This window comes from Poromitra crassiceps (assembly GCF_964638095.1).
Source record: "Poromitra crassiceps genome assembly, chromosome: 1".
Lineage (NCBI taxonomy): Eukaryota > Metazoa > Chordata > Actinopteri > Beryciformes > Melamphaidae > Poromitra > Poromitra crassiceps.
Window position 1 is genome coordinate 69,246,820 of NC_139623.1, and position 21,806 is coordinate 69,268,625.

The 21,806-nt window shown below is 49.4% G+C and overlaps 1 pseudogene across 1 annotated transcript; it reads right to left on the bottom strand.

The window, feature by feature from the left end:
- Positions 1-8,958: 8,958 nt before the first annotated feature.
- LOC310773980 (endoplasmic reticulum resident protein 44 pseudogene) lies at positions 8,959-10,134 on the bottom strand (annotated as a pseudogene). The gene has a single exon. The product of its transcript is annotated as an endoplasmic reticulum resident protein 44 pseudogene (transcript).
- Between the last annotated feature and the right edge of the window lie 11,672 nt (positions 10,135-21,806).

Sequence of the window (21,806 nt, forward strand, 5' to 3'; positions counted from 1 at the left end):
CACACACACACTTTATTTCCTTCTTATCTCTCTCTCCTCTCTCCCTCTCGGAGCAGAGGAGAGAGGTCTGAGATACACACACACTTTATTTCCTTCTTATCTCTCTCTCCTCTCTCCCTCTCGGAGCAGAGGAGAGAGGTCTGAGATACACACACACACACACACACACACACACACACACACACACACACACACACACACACACACACACTTTATTTCCTTCTTATCTCTCTCTCCTCTCTCCCTCTCGGAGCAGAGGAGAGAGGTCTGAGATACACACACACACACACACACACACACACACACACACACACACACACACACACACACACACACACACACACACACACACACACACACACACAGCAGTAGCGCCGCAGCAGGCAGAGGAGAGAGCTCTCCCTCTCAAGGTTCCAACACACCGCCGGCGATAAACTCGCAGATAGACAGATAGATAGATAGATAGATAGATAGATAGATAGATAGATAGATAGATAGATAGATAGATAGATAGATAGATAGATAGATAGATGTTGGTTCTTAAAAGAGCCTTTGTGTTGATGCAATGCGTAGTTAGCTAGCTGCAGAAAAAGGTGTGGGACCACTAGAACTCTGAAGAGAGATGGAGGCAGAATGTGCGGGACTGCGTGTTGCGTGCGTGTACAAAGGTTATATAGAGCTTATGATGTCATAAGCTCCTGCATTTTAGCACCTCGCGCACTGCTCTCTTCAATGAGGAAGTATCTTGTAGAATCTTGTAGAAAAGTGTTGATTTTAAGGCTTTGGGTTGAAAGTAATGCATAATAATTTCGGAGGCATATAATTACTAACATAAGACCCTAAATAACATAGTTAGAACGTTTTTGTGGATTTTGGTTTCCAGGGACTTTAACTTGAAAACACATTCACAACCTGTTTTAGCTTAAATCTTCACTGTAGCAGGTGCTGCAAGAAGAATAGGTGGAGGAGCACTAGCCTGGGTAAACCCATCCCCCACGTGACCTGCTCTCAGACCTGTTCTCAGTCAACTGAGAGAGCAGGTCACGTGGGGGCTGGGTTTACCTAGGCTAGAGGAGCACCTGGCTACAGTGAAGATTTCAGCTAAAAACAGGGAGTACATAAATTACGTCTTTTCAAGTCAACTTGAAATCTCGGGGATTGTGGAGACTTGGATTACATTGTACGCAAGGTGAGCAGTATGGAAGCATTTTCTGTTTGTTTTTGCTGTTTTTGCTGGTGACCCTGTTCACACGCAGCAGACTGACGCAACGGGTCTCCATTTCTCCAAAGTGGAACGGCGCCGGCTGCATGCTACTGCATGTAGTACACTGACTGTCAGCAAATACCTCATACAACTCCACATCCAAAAAATCTGAACTATCCTTTGAAATGATTTTGTCCAATTATACTCCACCCGTTCTCATGATTGTTGCATGATTGTTATTGACTTGAAGCACATATTAAAAGGCAGAAAAATTACAAAAAACTAAACTAAACTAAAAAAAACAACAATAAAGGCATAATCCCCATGAGATTAGACCCCCATGATAACAGAGCAGTATAAAAAAGTATAATTAGAAACATAAAGTACCCACATTTGAACATCCAGGCGTTATCTGACAAACGGTAACAGTAACAGCAATGAATTAAATCAATTGTTTATAATGTTGAGTCGTGAAGCTAAGTAACCATTGGACAGTAAGATGTATACTGCAGCATATCGGTTCAGGTTCATAATTAGTCAGAGCACATGCAGAATGGAGAGTACAAAGTGACATGTATAACAGGTTCCCTCCTCCTTCCCTCCTCCTTTTATAATAATAAAAAAAACGACGATGGAAAAAGAAAGGATTAATAATAGTAATAATAAATGGAACCCATATAGGTTTTCACTGAATTGTGTTGCTAGGGAACATTTTGGAACCTAGGGTAGCTTATATCCTGTCAGTGACCAGGTACCTACATTGTAGGTGGTCTTTAGGTTTAGGCATTGGGTACGTGGTCTTTAGGTTTAGGCATTGGGTACGTGGTCTTTAGGTTTAGGCATTGGGTATGTGGTCTTTAGGTTAGGTTTAGGCAGGGGTACGTGGTCTTTAGGTTAGGGTTAGGCATTGGGTACGTGGTCTTTAGGTTAGGGTTAGGCATTGGGTACGTGGTCTTTAGGTTAGGGTTAGGCATTGGGTGGGTGGGTTAGGGTTAGGGTTAGGCATTGGGTACGTGGTCTTTAGGTTAGGGTTAGGCATTGGGTACGTGGTCTTTAGGTTAGGTTTAGGCATTGGGTACGCGGTCTTTAGGTTTAGGCATTCAAGTCAAGTTTATTTATATAGCCCTAATTCACAAGCATGTCTCAGAGGGCTTCACAGAAAGTATGTCTAGCTGATTCTAGCTGACACAACAGTAACAAGAAATACAGAATAAAGATAACATTTGAACAATTGATAATATAGAAAATATAGAAATGAAGAGAGAGCAGAGGAGAGAGCAGGAGAAGGGGGAAGAGCAGGGGGAATGTGAGAGAGTGATGGGGTGGGGAGGGAATGGGAGATGTTGGAGGGTATAGGAGGTGGGGAAGGAGCAAGAGGAGAGAGCAGGAGAGGGGAAGGGGGGGGGGGTGTGGGGTTGAAGAGAGCAGGGGGAGGGAGGAGGTGGGGAGAGAATGAGAAATATAGACGCACATCTTGCAAACGGACATATGTCAATTTCTTAGCAACCAAACTATGCCTAATTTAATTGGCTGCAAGCCTTTAGTAGTGAGTCATTTTGCCAAATAAGCACATGTTCACATATAGAGCTTATGGGTGCCTTGCTTTAGGGAAGAGTGGGTGCCATGCTTTGAATAGTGGCGAAATACTAAGAGCATGGGTGCCATGCTTTAAATAGTGGCGGAATATTGGAGGGGATAGAGTGGGTGCCATGCATTGGAGTAGTATGTGTACTATGCTTTAGAGTAGTGGGGAAAGGGGGGAAGAGGAAGAACACCGGGAAGAGGAGAAAGCAGGAGAGTGGAGGAGGGAGGGAGAGCGGGGGGATGTGAGGGAGGAGAGGGGGGAGGTGGGGAGAAAATAGGAAATGTGGAGGAGGAGAGAACAGAGGAGGAGAGATGAGGGTGCAGGGGAGGGAGAGCCAGGGTAGAGGTAGGGTCTAGGGTTGGGGGAGGGGAGGGAGTAGGATACGGGCCCGGATTAGGGCGAGGGTGGGGAGAAATGGGAAATGTGGAGGAGGAGAGAACAGAGAAGGAGAGGTGGGAGGGTGCAGGGGAGGGAGAGCAGGGGGAATGTGAGAGGGAGGAGAGGACAGAGAGGAGGAGAGAACAGAGAAGGAGAGGTGGGAGGGTGCAGGGGAAGGAGAGCAGGGGGAATGTGAGAGAGGGGAGAGGACAGAGAGGAGGAGAGAACAGAGAAGGAGAGGTGGGAGGGTACAGGGGAGGCAGAGCAGGGGGAATGTGAGAGGGAGGAGGTGGGGAGGAAATGGGAAATGTGGAGGAGGAGGGAACAGAGAAGGAGAGATGGGAGGGTGCAGGGGAGGGAGAGCCAGGGTAGAGGTAGGGTCTAGGGTTGGGGGAGGGGAGGGGGTAGGATACGGGCCCGGATTAGGGCGAGGGTGGGGAGAAAATGGGAAATGTGGAGGAGGAGAGAACAGAGAAGGAGAGGTGGGAGGGTGCAGGGGAAGGAGAGCAGGGGGGATGTGAGAGAGGGGAGAGGACAGAGAGGAGAAGAGAACAGAGAAGGAGAGGTGGGAGGGTGCAGGGGAAGGAGAGCAGGGGGAATGTAAGAGAGGGGAGAGGACAGAGAGGAGGAGAGAACAGAGAAGGAGAGGTGGGAGGGTGCAGGGGAAGGAGAGCAGGGGGGATGTGAGAGAGGGGAGAGGACAGAGAGGAGGAGAGAACAGAGAAGGAGAGGTGGGAGGGTGCAGGGGAGGGAGAGCAGGGGGAATGTGAGAGGGAGGAGGTGGGGAGAAAATGGGAAATGTGGAGGAGGAGGGAACAGAGAAGGAGAGGTGGGAGGGTGCAGGGGAGGGAGAGCCAAGGTAGAGGTAGGGTCTAGGGTTGGGGGAGGGAGTAGGGTACGGGCCCGGATTAGGGCGAGGGTGGGGAGAAAATGGGAAATGTGGAGGAGGAGAGAACAGAGAAGGAGAGGTGGGAGGGTGCAGGGGAAGGAGAGCAGGGGGAATGTGAGAGAGGGGAGAGGACAGAGAGGAGGAGAGAACAGAGAAGGAGAGGTGGGAGGGTGCAGGGGAAGGAGAGCAGGGGGAATGTGAGAGAGGGGAGAGGACAGAGAGGAGGAGAGAACAGAGAAGGAGAGGTGGGAGGGTGCAGGGGAAGGAGAGCAGGGGGAATGTGAGAGAGGGGAGAGGACAGAGAGGAGGAGAGAACAGAGAAGGAGAGGTGGGAGGGTACAGGGGAGGCAGAGCAGGGGGAATGTGAGAGGGAGGAGGTGGGGAGGAAATGGGAAATGTGGAGGAGGAGGGAACAGAGAAGGAGAGATGGGAGGGTGCAGGGGAGGGAGAGCCAGGGTAGAGGTAGGGTCTAGGGTTGGGGGAGGGGAGGGGGTAGGATACGGGCCCGGATTAGGGCGAGGGTGGGGAGAAAATGGGAAATGTGGAGGAGGAGAGAACAGAGAAGGAGAGGTGGGAGGGTGCAGGGGAAGGAGAGCAGGGGGGATGTGAGAGAGGGGAGAGGACAGAGAGGAGAAGAGAACAGAGAAGGAGAGGTGGGAGGGTGCAGGGGAAGGAGAGCAGGGGGAATGTAAGAGAGGGGAGAGGACAGAGAGGAGGAGAGAACAGAGAAGGAGAGGTGGGAGGGTGCAGGGGAAGGAGAGCAGGGGGGATGTGAGAGAGGGGAGAGGACAGAGAGGAGGAGAGAACAGAGAAGGAGAGGTGGGAGGGTGCAGGGGAGGGAGAGCAGGGGGAATGTGAGAGGGAGGAGGTGGGGAGAAAATGGGAAATGTGGAGGAGGAGGGAACAGAGAAGGAGAGGTGGGAGGGTGCAGGGGAGGGAGAGCCAAGGTAGAGGTAGGGTCTAGGGTTGGGGGAGGGAGTAGGGTACGGGCCCGGATTAGGGCGAGGGTGGGGAGAAAATGGGAAATGTGGAGGAGGAGAGAACAGAGAAGGAGAGGTGGGAGGGTGCAGGGGAAGGAGAGCAGGGGGAATGTGAGAGAGGGGAGAGGACAGAGAGGAGGAGAGAACAGAGAAGGAGAGGTGGGAGGGTGCAGGGGAAGGAGAGCAGGGGGAATGTGAGAGAGGGGAGAGGACAGAGAGGAGGAGATAACAGAGAAGGAGAGGTGGGAGGGTGCAGGGGAAGGAGAGCAGGGGGAATGTGAGAGAGGGGAGAGCAGGAAGTGGCAGGGATTCAGGAAAATAGGGGACAAGAGGAGAAGGAGCAGAGGGGGGGGAGAAGGAGGAGAGAGCAGGAGAAGGGAGGGGGGGGCGGTGGGATGTGGGGGAGGAAAGAGCATGGAAAGAGAGGAGGTGGGGGGGGGAGTGGGAAATGTGGGAGAGGGGAGAACAGGAAGGGGGAAGAAGGGAAGAAGCGGGGGAAGGGGGAAAGAGAAAGAGAGGGGGGGGGGGAGAAGATCAGACAACTGACTACTCTAAACATTAACCAGAGCTAACTGGGACATAGTATCTAGCTAATCTACAGCCTAATCTGGCCTATCCTACTCTGCTCTAGTCTGGTCTTTGCCTGAACACTATAACAGGTCAGCCTTAGGCTGTAGCTAATCTATCGCCTACCTAAGCTGTTCTAAACCAACCGGCAGCCCTCGACCAGTGATGAAGAGCACCGATGCCCCCCGCCCCGGCCCCCGCCCACATAAGCCGTGGGAGAGAAGGCCAGGCCGGGACACAGCGGCGTCCCCTCACCCCAAGTGAACGCAAGAAAACCTTTCCACCATATGGTGGCAATCCACACATGGATCGCCACATGGATTGCCTCAGTGACTTGGCTGAGGAGGAACCTTGTGAGGTCGTTGTGCTATAGGGGCCCATTGCTGCGGCCCGGGCGGACCCAGCCCCCACGCGACCCGCTCCCCCAGCCCCCAGCCACCAGCATAGTGACTGAGAACAGGTCTGAGAGCAGGCCACGCGGGGGACGGGCCCACCGAGGCCACAGCAACGGACCCCCATCCGGGGACTCCCCTCCGAGACAGGCCGAGAGATGCCGGGCTAAACCATGTACAGAGTTTCTGATAATGAAACTCTGTAAATGGTTTATTATGGAAATAAAATTTACAAGAGAACAGAAAATTGAAAATGTAAAAAGGAGTCCAACAGAAGGGATATAAAAATGTTGTTTTTAAATTATCCTAAGATCAGGGAAGGGAGTTGAAAATCTAAAAAGTAGAGTCCAAAAAGAAATAGAAAATGTAGTCTTTAAATCTTCGTAGGTTTAGAGAATACTAGTTAATTAGCTAGGTGAAAAAAGGGGTAACAAGATTGGGAGTTCCATGAGGATGATCTGAGGAATCCATGAGTCCGCGTTGGTGACATGGATTAAGAGGAGGGGAGGGGAGGATAGGAGTCGGAGGTGATGATTAAGAGGAGGGGAGGATAGGAGTTGGAGGTGATGATGAGGCCGGGGGGGGGGGGGGGCGCCCCCCCCCCCTTCCCTTAGGCAGGCAGGTGACCAGGATGATGAGGATAGGGGTCGGTGATGGTGATGAGCCCGGGGTGTCAGACAATAGAAGGAGTAGTGGGTAGATGGCCTAGAGTGACGACAGGTGGCTAGGGCGATGACGGCTGGACCTAGGGCTGCAGCGGCGGGGTGTACGTCAGGCCAATGAAGGACACCTGAGGGGGAGAGAGAGAAGAGAGCGGGGGAATCTGCGCAGAGGTGGAACTAACTCTATAGTTCCACCTCATTGGCATTGGGTACGTGGTCTTTAGGTTTAGGCATTGGGTACGTGGTCTTTAGGTTTAGGCATTGGGTACGTGGTCTTTAGGTTTAGGCATTGGGTACGTGGTCTTTAGGTTTAGGCATTGGGTATGTGGTCTTTAGGTTAGGGTTAGGCATTGGGTACGTGGTCTTTAGGTTAGGTTTAGGCATTGGGTACGTGGTCTTTAGGTTAGGGTTAGGCATTGGGTACGTGGTCTTTAGGTTTAGGCATTGGGTACGTGGTCTTTAGGTTAGGGTTAGGCATTGGGTACGTGGTCTTTAGGTTAAGGTTAGGCATTGGGTACGTGGTCTTTAGGTTAGGTTTAGGCATTGGGTACGTGGTCTTTAGGTTTAGGCATTGGGTACGTGGTCTTTAGGTTTAGGCATTGGGTACGTGGTCTTTAGGTTAGGGTTAGGCATTGGGTACGTGGTCTTTAGGTTAGGGTTAGGCATTGGGTGGGTGTGGTTAGGGTTAAGGTTTCCAGGGGAGACACGGGTCTTTAAGACCCAAGCCCAAGACCCTAACCCAGGGGTGGGCAATTATTTTTCATGAGGGGCCACATGAGAAACCCAGATTGTTGCCGGGGGCCGAACAAATATTGTCATGCTGTAACCCATGGATGGGCAACTTTGATGATAGAGAGGGCCACAACAAATGTCCTCGCTACCAGGTTTTGCTGACGGCCGAACGGCACCAGCGCGAAAAATTTTATACATTTGAAGCCAGGTTTAGAGGAATAACTCATTTTAAATTAACAGTTGTGATGTCATTATTCAGTCTTAACCACCAATATTTGATCCTTTTCTCTCACTCCTATGTCACCACCTGCTCTCAGGGCTTGAAATTAACTTTTTTGACCACCTGCCAATATGGCTGCTAGATTTTAAAGTTACCAGCCAATTCGAATTTCCACTAGCTGAAATGTTTTTCTTGAAATAAATCAGAATATGAGTGGGTTAATTTAAGCATAAGTATCAGTAAGTGTCCCGGGATGATCAAAGCCTGTGTTGAGGGTCACACGAACAAAAATGCACTCTTGAAGCTAAATAAATCCAAAACCAATGAGTTATTTGAGTTATTTAAATTTCTACTTCAATGTAGCATTTTAGTCATAAAGATTATTGAAAGATATTCCATATTCCAGACTGAAATGCTATAACAGAAGTGGAGTATTGGCCAGAATATGACATGAACATTTGGACACTTATTCAGCGGGTATCTTGCATGTTGCGTTCACTGTGTGTGTGTAAAAAAAAAATATATATATATATATATATATATATATATATATATATATATATATATATATATATATATATATATATATATATATAAATCAGAATATGAGTGGGTTAATTTAAGCATAAGTATCAGTAAGTGTCCCGGGATGATCAAAGCCTGTGTTGAGGGTCACACGAACAAAAATGCACTCTTGAAGCTAAATAAATCCAAAACCAATGAGTTATTTGAGTTATTTAAATTTCTACTTCAATGTAGCATTTTAGTCATAAAGATTATTGAAAGATATTCCATATTCCAGACTGAATTGCTATAACAGAAGTGGAGTATTGGCCAGAAGATGACATGAACATTTGGACACTTATTCAGCGGGTATCTTGCATGTTGCGTTCACTGTGTGTGTGTAAAAAAAAAAATATATATATATATATATATATATATATATATATATATATATATATACGGTATATATATATATATATATATATATATTTTCTTTTTGCAATTCCATCACGGGCCACACAGGTGGCCGTATTTTGCCCATGTGTGCCCTAACCCATAAACATGGTGGTACTACCACCCCCTGTGGGGTATACTACCATATTTCCCAACTCATTCTGGACGACGAGCCTGTGGGTGTGCTTGACCTTTGCATGAACCCACAGCTGCGGAGTGCTTTTTAACAGTCCGCCCGTGCTTCATCTATCTATCTTCATCTATCCATAAAATGCTCTAGGCTCAGCGGAGCGTTACGTCAAACGCCAAAAGCACTTGACAAAGCAGTGCTCTGAGACGACTTTGGGAGTGATAACGCGCTGAGACTCAGGATTACTGGAAGGCTGTTGGGGTCACAGCTCGTCACGTGCCCTGCTGAGGATGGTGTAGCGAGTGTCGCTGGGTGCCAACTTCTGGAACGAACTGGGGTCGGGGCCGAGGTGCAACTCTCGGTGTAGCTTCCCAGAGTGAAGGTCCAACACAAACTGTCTCAGCTTGCCGGGGACGGCTAGGTCTTTGTATTCGGGAAAGACATACATGTGTCTGAATGTATCTATAGCGATGACAGGACAATCAGTGAGAGTCTTCTGGATGTGCCGCAGAGGATAGTGGAACTTATCACAGTCCGCATGCAGGACATTTATAGACCCTTTCTCACTGATGAGCTGGCGAGCCACCTCGTGTTGGAACTTCTCTAAGCTCTCTGTGTCTTCTTTAATATGGAACAAGATGAGGAATGGGACCTGCTCTTCAGTCAGCTCCTCTGCATTTTCATAGGTGATCTCCTTGACCAGTGGGACACACTTGTCCTGGGCCCAGGCATAGATCAGGTCGAAGTTGGTGACACCGCCAGGGTAGACTATGTCGGGACCGCTCTCCCCCACGGGCTTGTAGATTACATTGTCTCTACTGAACCACTTCGATTCTGACACCGTGCCAAAGATAGCCAGGAAAATGCAATCATCTCGAAGGATGTTGGCGACCTTCTCAAAGGAGTGGTAGTTGTCTGAGTTGTTCTTTTCAAAGTAACCTATGATGTTTCGCTTGCTCCTATCAACACCATTAACCTCCTCCAATGAGTGTATCTCTTTGATGGGATCAACCTTCTGCTGGCGGATGAAGTCAACAATGGCTGCCACTGACCTCTGCCCCCTGTACTCCCTCTTCATCATCATCCCTTTACGGAACAACTTCAACGTCGGTAACTTGGCGATGCGGTACCGCTGAGCTATGTCCTGATGTTTGTCACAGTCAACACGACCAAACACCACCTGCTTGGTATCAGGATACTCCTCCCTCACAGTGTTAGATGCCTCCTCAAAAATTGGATGGAGCATTATACTGAATTTACACGAATCTGCATAGAAGCTCACTAATGCCACCCCAGCATTATTGAGGATGTCATCGATGTTGCCAGTGTCCAGAGTGGAGATTTCTGCTTGTCCACGAGTAGAGAGGCCCATCACCAGCAATATGCACGTCGTGAAGAAACTAATATCAAGAGAAGGAAATATTGCTAACAGTTTCATTGTATAATGTGTTATATGTTGTGACAGTCCTACTTAAAGCCTCTGCAGGGAAGGGTTTATGACATCATAACATGTCATACCGACTGATGATGTCATATGCACTGATGATGTAATGCCCCACAATCGTCAAGTGGTGGCCGAGCGATCACGTCATCGTCGGGTGGTGTGCAGTGGTGACTGCTGATGTCATACCTACTGATAGTGTTATGCCCCACAATTGTCGAGTGGTGGCCAGAGCGATGATGTCATCGCCATATCATATCGAGTGGTGGCCAGTGATGACGGAGACAGTCAGACATTGTGACACCATCAGCGATGTCATAGACTATGTCATCAGTGTTAAGGTTAGGTTTAGGCAAATACTTTACTTTACTTTACTTTACTTTATTGCATTTAGCAGATGCTTTTATCCAAAGCGACGTACAGAACATGAGTATAAGAACATAGTCAATATAAAAGTGCATAACAGTATACAAAACACGGTGTGCAAACTGCATTAAAATTCAACTATCAAGCCGCACATTCAGCAACATCCAAACAATAACAATGTATAAAATGTTTGCATCAAGCCATTCATTCCACATCATACAGCAATAACATTCAACCATAACTAATATTACTTCCATTCACATCGTTGTTAACCATCAGTTTGATAGTGAACATAAAAGAGATGGGTCTTGAGTCTCTTTTTGAAGATGGAGAACGATTCTGCGGAACGGATGGAGAGTGGCAAATCGTTCCACCACCGGGGAACCACAGAGGAGAACAGACCGCTCCGTGACATCGGACTAGTTGGTGGGGGTAGTACCAGGAGTCTTTCATTAGCGGAGCGTAGTGAGCGGGAGGGGGTGTAGAGATGGATGAGTGAGCTCAGGTAGGCAGGTGCTGTATTTGTTGCAGTTTTGAAGGCGAGTGACAAGGCTTTAAATTTGATACGGGCAGCTACGGGGAGCCAGTGGAGGGAAATGAGCAGGGGTGTGATGTGTGCTCTTTTGGGTTGGTTGAAAACAGTTCGAGCTGCCGTATTTTGGATCAACTGGAGGGGTTTGAATGTACTTGCGGGGAGGCCTGCCAGAAGGGCGTTACAGTAGTCAATACGAGAAAGTACCAGTGCCTGAACCAGAAGTTGACAGGTGTGAATGGATAAATAGGGTCTAATCTTCCTGATATTGTAGAGGGTGAATCTGCATGACCGAGCGATTGAGGCGACATGGGTTTTATGGTTGAGTTGGTCATCGATTATGACACCTAGGTTTCTGGCAGAGTTTACGGGTACAAGTTGAGTTGGTCCGAGGTTGATGTTGAGTTGCTGATGTATGGAGTGATTGGCTGGGATGATGATAAGTTCTGTCTTAGCGAGGTTGAGTTGGAGATGGCATTTACTCATCCAAGCAGAGATGTCAGCAAGGCAAGCAGAGATACGTGTTGAGGCTGTGGGGTTGTTGGGTGGAAAGGATAGGGAGAGCTGGGTGTCATCAGCATAGGAGTGGTAATGGAAACCATGGGAATGGATGATGGAACTGAGGAAGATGGTGTAAACTGCAAACAGAGGAGGGCCGAGGACTGAGCCTTGAGGTACTCCTGTGTACAAGTCATGGAGTTTGGACATGTCTCCCCTCCAGGAGACTCTGAAGGATACAGTATGACTCAAACCAGGAGAGCGCCGCTCCTGAGATGCCAAGCTCTGTAAGTGTGGAAATGAGGAGTTGGTGGTTGACCGTGTCAAATGCTGCTGTTGTGCTCATTATTTGGGTGAATTTAGTTAGGTAAAATAAAATATTAATAATCCAAAAATTATTAATATTTTATAAAATTATTAAAATATCAAAATATGTAATCCTTGATAAGGATTAACCTAGGGGCACCACCTGCGTTGCAGGACCTAACCTGAATCACCTTTAGTCTTATCTGAAGTGGGGGAGTTTCTAATCCTTAAGCAACAGTTCACCACAGTCATCACAAAATCACTCTGAAACAGTTGAATTCTATTAAAAGTTGACACTATTTATTATATATAAAATAATAGAGAGGTATTGGCAATACAGTCAATGAATTTCAGTTATAACTAAGTTACATTCTAAAACACTTCACTGCATTGGGAGAGAAAGCGTGATGTTATGAGAATTTATCTGCAGGGAAAGTGTAAGGCACCGGTTGGACACTAGGGGGAGGCAGAGTGTGTGTGTGTGTAAGTGTGTGCGTGGCTGTGAAACTAGGCCGATCTCTACCCAAAATGGCGGACCTGGAGTGGTACGCCCGACCCAAAATGGATGACAAAGGGGTGTGTGTTCGACCCCAAGATGGACGACACAGGAGTGGGTGTGTTCGACACAAAATGGAGGGCACAGGAGTGTAAGCTCAGCACAAAATGGAGGTCAGCCTATGTGTGTGTTTTTATAGGGAAAAGGTCGTGCACGCGCTTACGCACGTGCCCGTGGGGAAGAACTAACGCTGTTTAGATGGCAAAAGGGCCGCGAGGTGCTCACTTCACCACGGTTAGGTGTAACCGACGTTTAACTGGTGAAATGAGTTCCCCTCGGCTCATAGGCTATCTTAGACCCGCTTCAGCGGCTCGGTGAAGAGTTAAATAGCTAACGTTTAAACACTCGGATTCAGTAATGCATGTATGAGCACGATTACAGTCAGACACAACAGTCACAGATTCATTTACAGTATCATATCAGTCAATCATGTATATCTATAGATATATATCGTCTAACTCTAAACAATTCTAAGCCCGGACTTGAGTGATCAATTCAGTCTCTTACTTGGCGTGCTCGCTCAGTCCTGCACACGTGTGTGCAGCGGTTTGTTATGGTCGGTCTCGCAAGGTTCCTCCGGCGCGGAGGGGGGGGATGCTCGTCTAGCGTGCGTCCGCTGTCCCGTGCAGGAAGGAAGGGGTGGAGGAATGAGAGCAGGCAGTCGAACTCAACTGGCCAAGTTGGATTCTCGGATCTGCTGTCGTCTCGGTGGAGGAAAGGAGGGCCTCACAGCTCGCTTCTTCGGGTTGAAGGCACTCGCCTGGTCGAGGCGATGCGGATCGGGTTCAGGATACCAAAGCTAGCTTAGCTCTGATGCAGGTATCGTCAGGCCTGGTTGCGGCCTTGCTGCTCAGCTGCGAGGAGGGGGGAAGGGCGGTTTGTCTCGAGTTAAACCACACGTCCTGTCGTGACGATGGGCCATTTAGAACTTCTCAGAGGAGGACCTGTTTGTAGCGGAGGCCACGTAGGAACTAAAGTCTGGGTGACTTTCTTCTGCATATAGTGAGGTGCAGGGCGTGTCTGTGTTGTTGGTGAGGCACTCTGATTGGCTCACCTTATCTCACTTACAGACAGGAGAGTTGGCTGTCCTTTTGTCAATCTTCGACAACAAAGGAATGGCTCCCTTCCCTGCCGTTTTATCATGGGTGTGTGAACTCAAATGGCCGGGTGCTTGGAATGTGGGGGTTTGTGTCCCCTCAAATGTATTGCATTCAAACACACATGTCTCTTACACCATATCAATGTTCACTCTAAATGTCTTTCATTCAATGTCAGTGTACATTCAAAATGTCTGGCCCAACACTGCCGACAGATCAAGCAGCAGTAATGCTGAGGACTGCCCGGCAGCTCTAGCCAGGCGCAATGATTCTGTGACTGTTAATAGTGTGGTTTCTGTGGAGTGCCCCTGTTTAAATCCAGACTGGTTTGGGTTGTGCAAGTTATTGTCGGAGAGGAATTTGGAGAGCTGGGTGGAGACAGCTCGTTCAAGGATTTTTTATCAAAAGGGCAGAAGAGAGACAGGTCTGTAATTTTCAACCACGGTGGGATTAAGTGATGCTTTCTTAAGTAGCAGGGTGACACGTGCTTGCTTGAATGCAGAGGGGAAGGTACCAGATGTGAGTGAGTAGTTGATGATTTGCGTTACAGCAGGAATGATTGTGGAGGAGATGGACTGAAGGAGGTTGGATGGGATTGGGTCCAGAGTGCAGGTAGTGGGGCGAGAGTCCCAAATAGTGATTATGATTAGGGTAAGTCTCCAGGGAAGTCTATGTAAATACCCCAAAAGTGATCAAAGTAAGACTGTGTGTGTGTGTGTGTGTGTGTGTGTGTGTGTGTGTGTGTGTGTGTGCGCGCGCGCGCGCGCATGTGCGTGTGTGTGTGTGAGAGAGAGAGAGAGAGAGATAGAGAGTGTGTGTGTGTGTGTGTGTGTGTGTGTGTGTGTGTGTGTTTAAAACTTGTCTCTTCCATTCCTCTGTCCAGTTTTAAACATGCTCTATCTGAAGTCCTTACTTCAAGCTGCTCCTGCAGTAATGTCTAGTTTTACTTTGCCCTTCTTGACTTGTCAATTTGTTTTTAGGCCATATGTTTTTACGTTCTTGATCCTGTGTTATTTATTACCCTTTGATGTGCTATTTTATGATGTACTTGGTTGTCCTTGCTTTTTTGAAATGTTTCAGCTCTAAAGCCCTGTTTTTGTTTCCTTTATATGTACTGTAAGTATGTTGATTGTAACCTGGCTTGTAATTGCTGCCTTCTTGGCCAGATCACATTCGCAAAAGAGATCTTGTATCTCAAATGTCTTATCTGGTTAAATAAAGGTAAAAAAAAAAAAAAAAAAAAAAAAGTGTGTGTGTGTGTGTGAGCATCCTACTACTACAACATGTGATTCTCTGCTCCCTCAGTCTCTGCATTGGTCTCGAGAAATGAAGTAGAAACAAGACTAGGTGGAAATCTAGCATGCCAGTGCAGAAAAGCATTGACGGGCCTGTTGGTTGTAGCAGACAGTGACATTGATAAAATGGAGGGCAAAAGTATGAAGGATATCATGGAAAATCAGTATGGTAAGAAATCCCTAGAAAATAATTATTTAATTATGTAGTTGCATTTAAGAAAAGAAAACATTTTATTATAATACAGTCATGTGTGTGTGTGTGTGTGTGTGTGTGTGTGTGTGTGTGTGTGTGTGTGTGTGTGTGCGCGCGCGCACACACGTGTATTTATTGTGAAATTGTAAAAGATGTGTATTTGTCGCATTAAAGGAGAATTTCGGTTTTTTTGAACCTGGAGCCATTTCCTGGCATTAATTAAGATTTGGCCACTCACCTAGCGATGTCTGCGGCGTTTCTGGGCGTCCTAGCGTTGTTTTCAGATCAATATCGTCCAAGGCAGTCGTAAAATGGAGTTGATTTGGGGCCAAGTGGAAGCCTGTATTTCCTGCATCTAAATAGCTATTTTTCTTCCCGTTTTCGCCAAATATCGCCGTTAATCTGATCAGTCTACATCCAGCAGAGTAATATTTCACCCCAGGCTGTTTCCTGGAGTGCACAGGCATCCACTACAGGGATCAAATTACCTCAAACGTGATCTAGGTCACCAAGTCTCGTGAAGTCCCGCGATACTTTCCTGTCGACTGGCCAAATACAGCCAGGACGCTTTGCGGTCGTGGTTTTAGCGTAACCTATGTGGGGTTTGGCATAACCTTCGTTCTTTCGAATCCCACATAGGTTACGCCAAACCCCACATAGGTTACGCTAAAACCACGACCGCAAAGCGTCCTGCCTGTATTTGGCCAGTCGACAGGAAAGTATCGCGGGACTTCACGAGACTTGGTGACCTAGATCACGTTTGAGGTAATTTGATCCCTGTAGTGGATCCCTGTGCACTCCAGGAAACAGCCTGGGGTGAAATATTACTCTGCTGGATGTAGACTGATCAGATTACGGCGATATTTGGTGAAAACGGGAAGAAAAATAGCTATTTAGATGCAGGAAATACAGGCTTCCACTTGGCCCCAAATCAACTCCATTTTACGACCGACTTGGACGATATTGATCTCAAAACAACGCTAGGACGCCCAGAAACGCCGCAGACATCGCTAGGTGAGTGGCCGAATCTTAATTAATGCCAGGAAATGGCTCCAGGTTCAAAAAAACCGAAATTCTCCTTTAAAAGGACCCCACCCCTCTGTATAGTCTCATTGTGCCTTTTCAACTTCTATTGTTCTAATTACATCTCTCCCAGTTAGCAGTATCCCAAGATCATAAGTTCATGATGAAATAGCATACACTGCGGTGCGGGCTTTCAAAAACCACAAAATAAGTTTTAGCAGCACAGTCCACACATGCTGTGTGCTGTAGTTTGGTGAAGTTTGACAAAATTTGAAGGAGAAATAGTGAAAAAATGCTTTTGGAGAAAATTCAAAATGGCGGAAAATCTAGTTAGACGGAAATGGGTGCGGCCTCTATCAGCAGATGCAGAATGACCCAAGGAATCCAGGGAAACAAGGCCAGGTCGAAACCTGGCATACGGCCGGTGCATGGGATCGTCACCCCTGTATACCCATACACATTTTAACAATCAACAGAACACATATAAGCCGTCGTCTGATTTTCCACCTTTTTTCCCTGTTTGTGTTTAGGGATGCAGGATATTACGGAGTTTTTTAAACAATACAATAACCCAGTGATACTCAACTGGCGGCCCGCGGGCCACATGCGGCCCGCGGGCGCCGCGATGGAATAGCAAAAAAAAAGACAGTGCACCTGAACGCAACATGCAAGATACCCGCTGAATAAGTGTCCAAATGTTCATGTAATTCTGGCCAATACTCACACTTCTGTTATAGCATTTCAGTCTGGAATATGGAATATCTTTCAATAATCTATGATTTAGCTGCTAAATTGTCAAATACCGCCGTCTGCTCGCTACCCAGGCACTGTGATGCCTATTGCCCGGCACACGGGGAGACAAACTGGACGCGGACACAACTCAATTCGTTTCGTAGTTTTACTGAACAAATAGCAGGTTGTATAACCTAAGAACAAAGACAGAGATACATACATTACTGTTAATTACCTACACACGGACAACTAATAAATTCACACAAAATCAAACACAATTTACACGTACCGTGGCATCCAGAATTGTCCGTCCAAATCACACTAAACCACACGTGCCTGGTACACTTTCTTTTATACCTTTTGACCCAATCACACCCCAGGTATCCTTACACCATGCCCATCAACTAGACCCAACAAAATCCCACTCACATTACAGACTCAGCTCAAAAAATAAATCTGACCCAATAATCTAAATATTATCCCTTATGTTTAAATATATACAGGTAAATTATCCCAATCCCGAACTGGACAGCACACCTCCCACCTGGTCCACCCTAGCTAATAGCCTAGGGAGACCACACCACACAATCCGAACTAAACTGTCCAGCCCAAACTTTCTTTGCCCGGGTAGGGACATCCAGCCCTCCCGGACTTCCACAGTGGGTCGCGCCACTGCCTCCCACCATACTTCCTCCATGGCCTCGAACTCCAAGTTGGCCCTGCGCAGCTCTTCTTTGAGCAGGGTCCCTCTGCTCTGGGCTTCGATCAGTTCGTGTTACTTCCAGCAGCTTTGCAGTCTCCTTGCCTGGCCTCCTGCTCCTCCATGGATAGGAGAACCACTAACCTCCTAACGTCTCGGTGAAGGACAACTCCAGGCGGCTTGTGGGGGCCCCTCCTCCATCTCGCTGTGGCACCTTCAGTAGAGGCAGGGCGATTAGGAACCACCCGGACCTGGATGTCTCTGACCACCCCAGCTGGATCTGATGATGTCTGAACAACTCGACCCAGCCTGAACTGGCCTCTCAGGGCATTTTGATCAGCCAGCCAGACCAGGTCGCCCACGGCGACATTTCTCTCCTGGGTGTGCCACTTTGGGCGGGTGAATAGGTTTGGTCCCGCCAGCTGGGACCACCTCCTCCAAAACTCGTCCACAGCCCCCTGGACAGCCCGGAAACGCTCGAGGGGGTAGTCCCATGTGAATCCCCCCGAGTCTCCCCTCGGCCCGGACCGCCCCAGTAGGAGGGAGTTGGGGCTCAGGTACTCAACTGTGTCCTCTTGGGCCTGGATCCTGGCCTCGATAGGCCTCTCATTTGCTAGGTTGGCCGCCAGGTACAAAAGGGTCTGGAACTCCACAAGAGTGAAAGGCCCCTTCTTGTCGATGGCCCTCAAAGCCCTCTTCACTACCCTGACGGCAGCCTCCGCAGCCCCATTCCTGTGGGGTGAGTCAGCAGGGTGGAACTTCCACGACCACTCCGTCCCATTCCTGGCGGCCTCTTCCTCCAATCCATTCTTGTCCACCTTGCCCAGGAAGTTATACAGGTCTTCTAGGGCTGGCTTCGCCCCGACGAAATTGGTTCCGGGGTCGGACCAGAGCCGGCGTGGGTGCCCTCGGAGGGCCGTGAAACGCATGTACGTCGTCAGGAGCCCCTCCGTTGACTGGTTTTCCACTACATCTGCGTGCACGGCCCTTGATGCCATGCAGCAGAACACGACCCCCCACACCTTCAGTGTCACTCTCCTCCTTTTCCCGTCCCTGACCTCGAAAGGACCAAAAAGGTCCAGAGATGTGTATGCGAAAGGGGCGGCTGGAGCGGTTCTTTCTGGGGGAAGGTCGCTCATGACCTGTCTGCATCTCCTCGCCCTCTCCTTCCTGCAGGGGATGCAGCCTTCTACGACCTTTTTCGCCACTCGTCTTCCCTTGACCACCCAGGCCTTCTTCCTCATACGGAGCAGCGTCCCAGCCACGCCCTCGTGGCCTTCATCATGGGCTTCACGAGCGAGAAGGGTGCTCACCCAGGTTCCGTGGGGCAGAATCGGAACCGCTGTTTCTTCTCCGTCCCAGATCCGCACTCTCCCTCTGCACATCAGGAGTCCAGTGCCCTCATCTCGGTACACAACCAACCTGTTCATCGTTGTTGTAGGGAATGTCACCCCCTTCTGGATGGCCAGGAAGAGGTCCCGGAGAGCATCTTCGCGCTCCTTTGAGGATAGCACACCGACATCAGCTTGGCTGCCCAGGCGCTCCCCACGCTTCCTTGCCTGGGTTGAGGTTTGGCCTCTCTTCTCTAGCCACTTCCGGGCGGCACGCCAAACCCAAGCAATGACCCGGCACAGTCTTGATAGGCTACTGAACCTCTCTGAGTCCACGAGGTCTGTAATGGGTGCAGTACTGAGTCCTCTCCCAGGTCTGTCCTCTGGCAGAGCTGGATCTTGTGTTCCTTTAGGAGGGTTGGGGTCCAATGTAGGCCCTTTCTGGCCACCTCTGACTTCTCCGGACTCCCTGTCGGCATCATTCTGACTCCCGTCTGGAGCCTTTCTCGCTTGGGCCCTGGTGAGCATCGCTGAGAAAGCTTTTCTCTGGAGTTTACTTACGCTCTCCCTGGCGTCAGCTGCCACCTCTGCGGCAGACTTTACAGGCCACTCTTCAAAAGGCTTCTCCAAGAACCATGGCCCTTTCTGCCACGCAGAACTCTCATCCAGGTCTTCAGGAGCCGCTCCTCTCGTTATAATGTCGGCCACATTGTACTCTCCCGGGACCCACCACCACTCGGTTACCGGCCCCGCCTTCTGGATCTCTCCAATCCTGTTTGCGAAGAAGGATTGGTAGCCGTAGCTCTCCCGCTGGATGGCTCCCAGCACCGTCCGGCTGTCTACTAGGTGAAACCAGTGCTTGACCTGCAGCCGGCCATGCTTCTCCATGTACTTTCTCAACCGAGTAGCGAAGACCGCGCCGCACACTTCGGCTCTCACTGCGTCTCCTTTCTGGTCGAGTGGCGCCAGCTTAGCCTTAGACTCCACCAGCCTGACTTCAACTCCTCGTTGAGTCTCCCATCTCAGGTATAACACGGCTCCGTAGGCGCTGTCACTCCCATCTGAGAAAGTAACTCCCCATGGCTTGCCTTCCCAACCAGATGGCGTGAGGCTTCTGTGAAACCTGACTTGACCCAGTCTCACGTACTCCTCGAACAGCTTGACAGCCTCTTCACGGAGACTTGCTGAGAGTGGGTCGTCCCATGTTTCTTTCGACAGGCTCCCAACTCCTGCCTCCTGGAAAGCCTTCCTAACGAGGATGTTGCCTTTCTGCTTCGCCGGGGTGACTAAGCCGATCGGGTCGTACAGTCCGGCAATCTGGCTTAGCAACTCTCTTCTGGACAGGCCTCTAGGAGTTTCTTCTCGCACTTCCTCCTCTCTGAGATCAACGCCTGTTCTCATCTTCCCTCTTCTCCTGGAGAAGTTAATTGAAGTCATCATGTAGAGTCGGTCCTCACTTACGAGGTATCCAATTCCCAGAGCCTTGTTGTCCTCTTCTCTCAACTGATTGGGCAACACCAATGTCTTGGGCTCCGCCTCTGGTCTCTCGCGCCCACGGGCCTTGAGCTCCTCTTCGAACCTCCCACCTTGACCAGACCGGACCCATGGTTTGAGAGAGAAACCTCCGGCATCCAGGATCTCCTCAACTCCCTTGGTGATGATGTCTAGCTTCTCTGGATCGTTATGGGAAGTTAGAATATCATCAACATAACTGTCCTCTTCCAGGACACGGCGTTCCTCTTCCCTTGCAGCGAACTGGGGCAGCTTTGCCGTCTCCCTCATGGCCAGTTGTGCAATGCAGCCAGCAGGTCGGTCCCCAATGTTAACTCTGGTGATGGCATACTCCTCAATTTCCTCTTCAGGGTTGTCCCTCCAGAGAAATCTGTGGAGGTGGACCTCCCGCTCCTTCAGCCACACCGAATTGTACATTTTTCGGATGTCTCCTAGGGCCGCATGTTCTCCTGTTCTGAACCTCAGTAGGACGCCTCTGATTGGATTCAGAACATCTGGGCCTTTCAGTAGGAGGTCATTCATACTCACTCCTCTGAAAGCCTGGCTGCTGTTCCAGACCAGACGGACTGGTGTCGTGACAGAGTGAGGGTTTGGTGCGACCAGGTGGCTCACATACCACACTGGTCCTTTCCAGTTGCGGGTCATCTCCGGTGTGAGCTTTACTGCCGCGCCCCTCTTCACCATCTCATGGACTTGCTGTTTTTAGGAAGGTAGCCTCCACACCTCTTCGGTTGTTTGGGAGTGAGGCCGGGTCTTCAGTCCACGGGTATTCAGCGTCCCAATGTGGAGAATCACAGTGGTCATCACTGCTTACATAGAAGAGGCCCTCTTTTATCCTCTCGATCTCCCTCTCTTCCGCCAGGGTCATCTCTTTCCCTCCTGGCTGGCAACCTCCACAGCGACATCCTCCACACTTGGGCTCACAGGCTGCACCGATACTGTCCCATTGCCACCACTCAAGGACTTCTCTGTTGGTCGCAGTTGTACTTCTGACCTTGGCTCCACCCTCCTGCTCCAGGCCGTTTTCAGTGGCCTCTTTGAGGCACCGGGCAGTTTCGACGATCTCTTGGTACTTGACCGCAGTTGTCCTCATTGAACGGGCGAAGTGGGTCTTGGACTCATGCATAGCCAACTCCACTTCTTCAAAAAGGTTGGGGTGAGCTCCTCCCACTGTCTTCCCTAGCGGGCCCTCCCACAGGACGAGGTCTCCCACTACCCTCACGATTTGGGGAGCGAGCCTTCCTTCTCTGTGGCTGATGAGGAGTTCGATTCGTCTCGGTCGGATCAGCTCCTCTGTTTTGACCTCCGGGAAGAACCTCTTCAGTTGGTGGGGTTTGACGACCTGGTGCACTTTGGCTATTTCGTCCAGGCCGTAGCACACCAGCAGGTGGGCTCTTTCAGTTCCTTTTGGGGTTCTGACTCTCACCTTCAGCAGGTATCTTCTGGTATTTACTGTCACAGTCATTCCCCCAACTCCCTGCACGACCAAGGTGACGTTCTCACTCCTGAGTCCAAGCCTGTCTGCAGC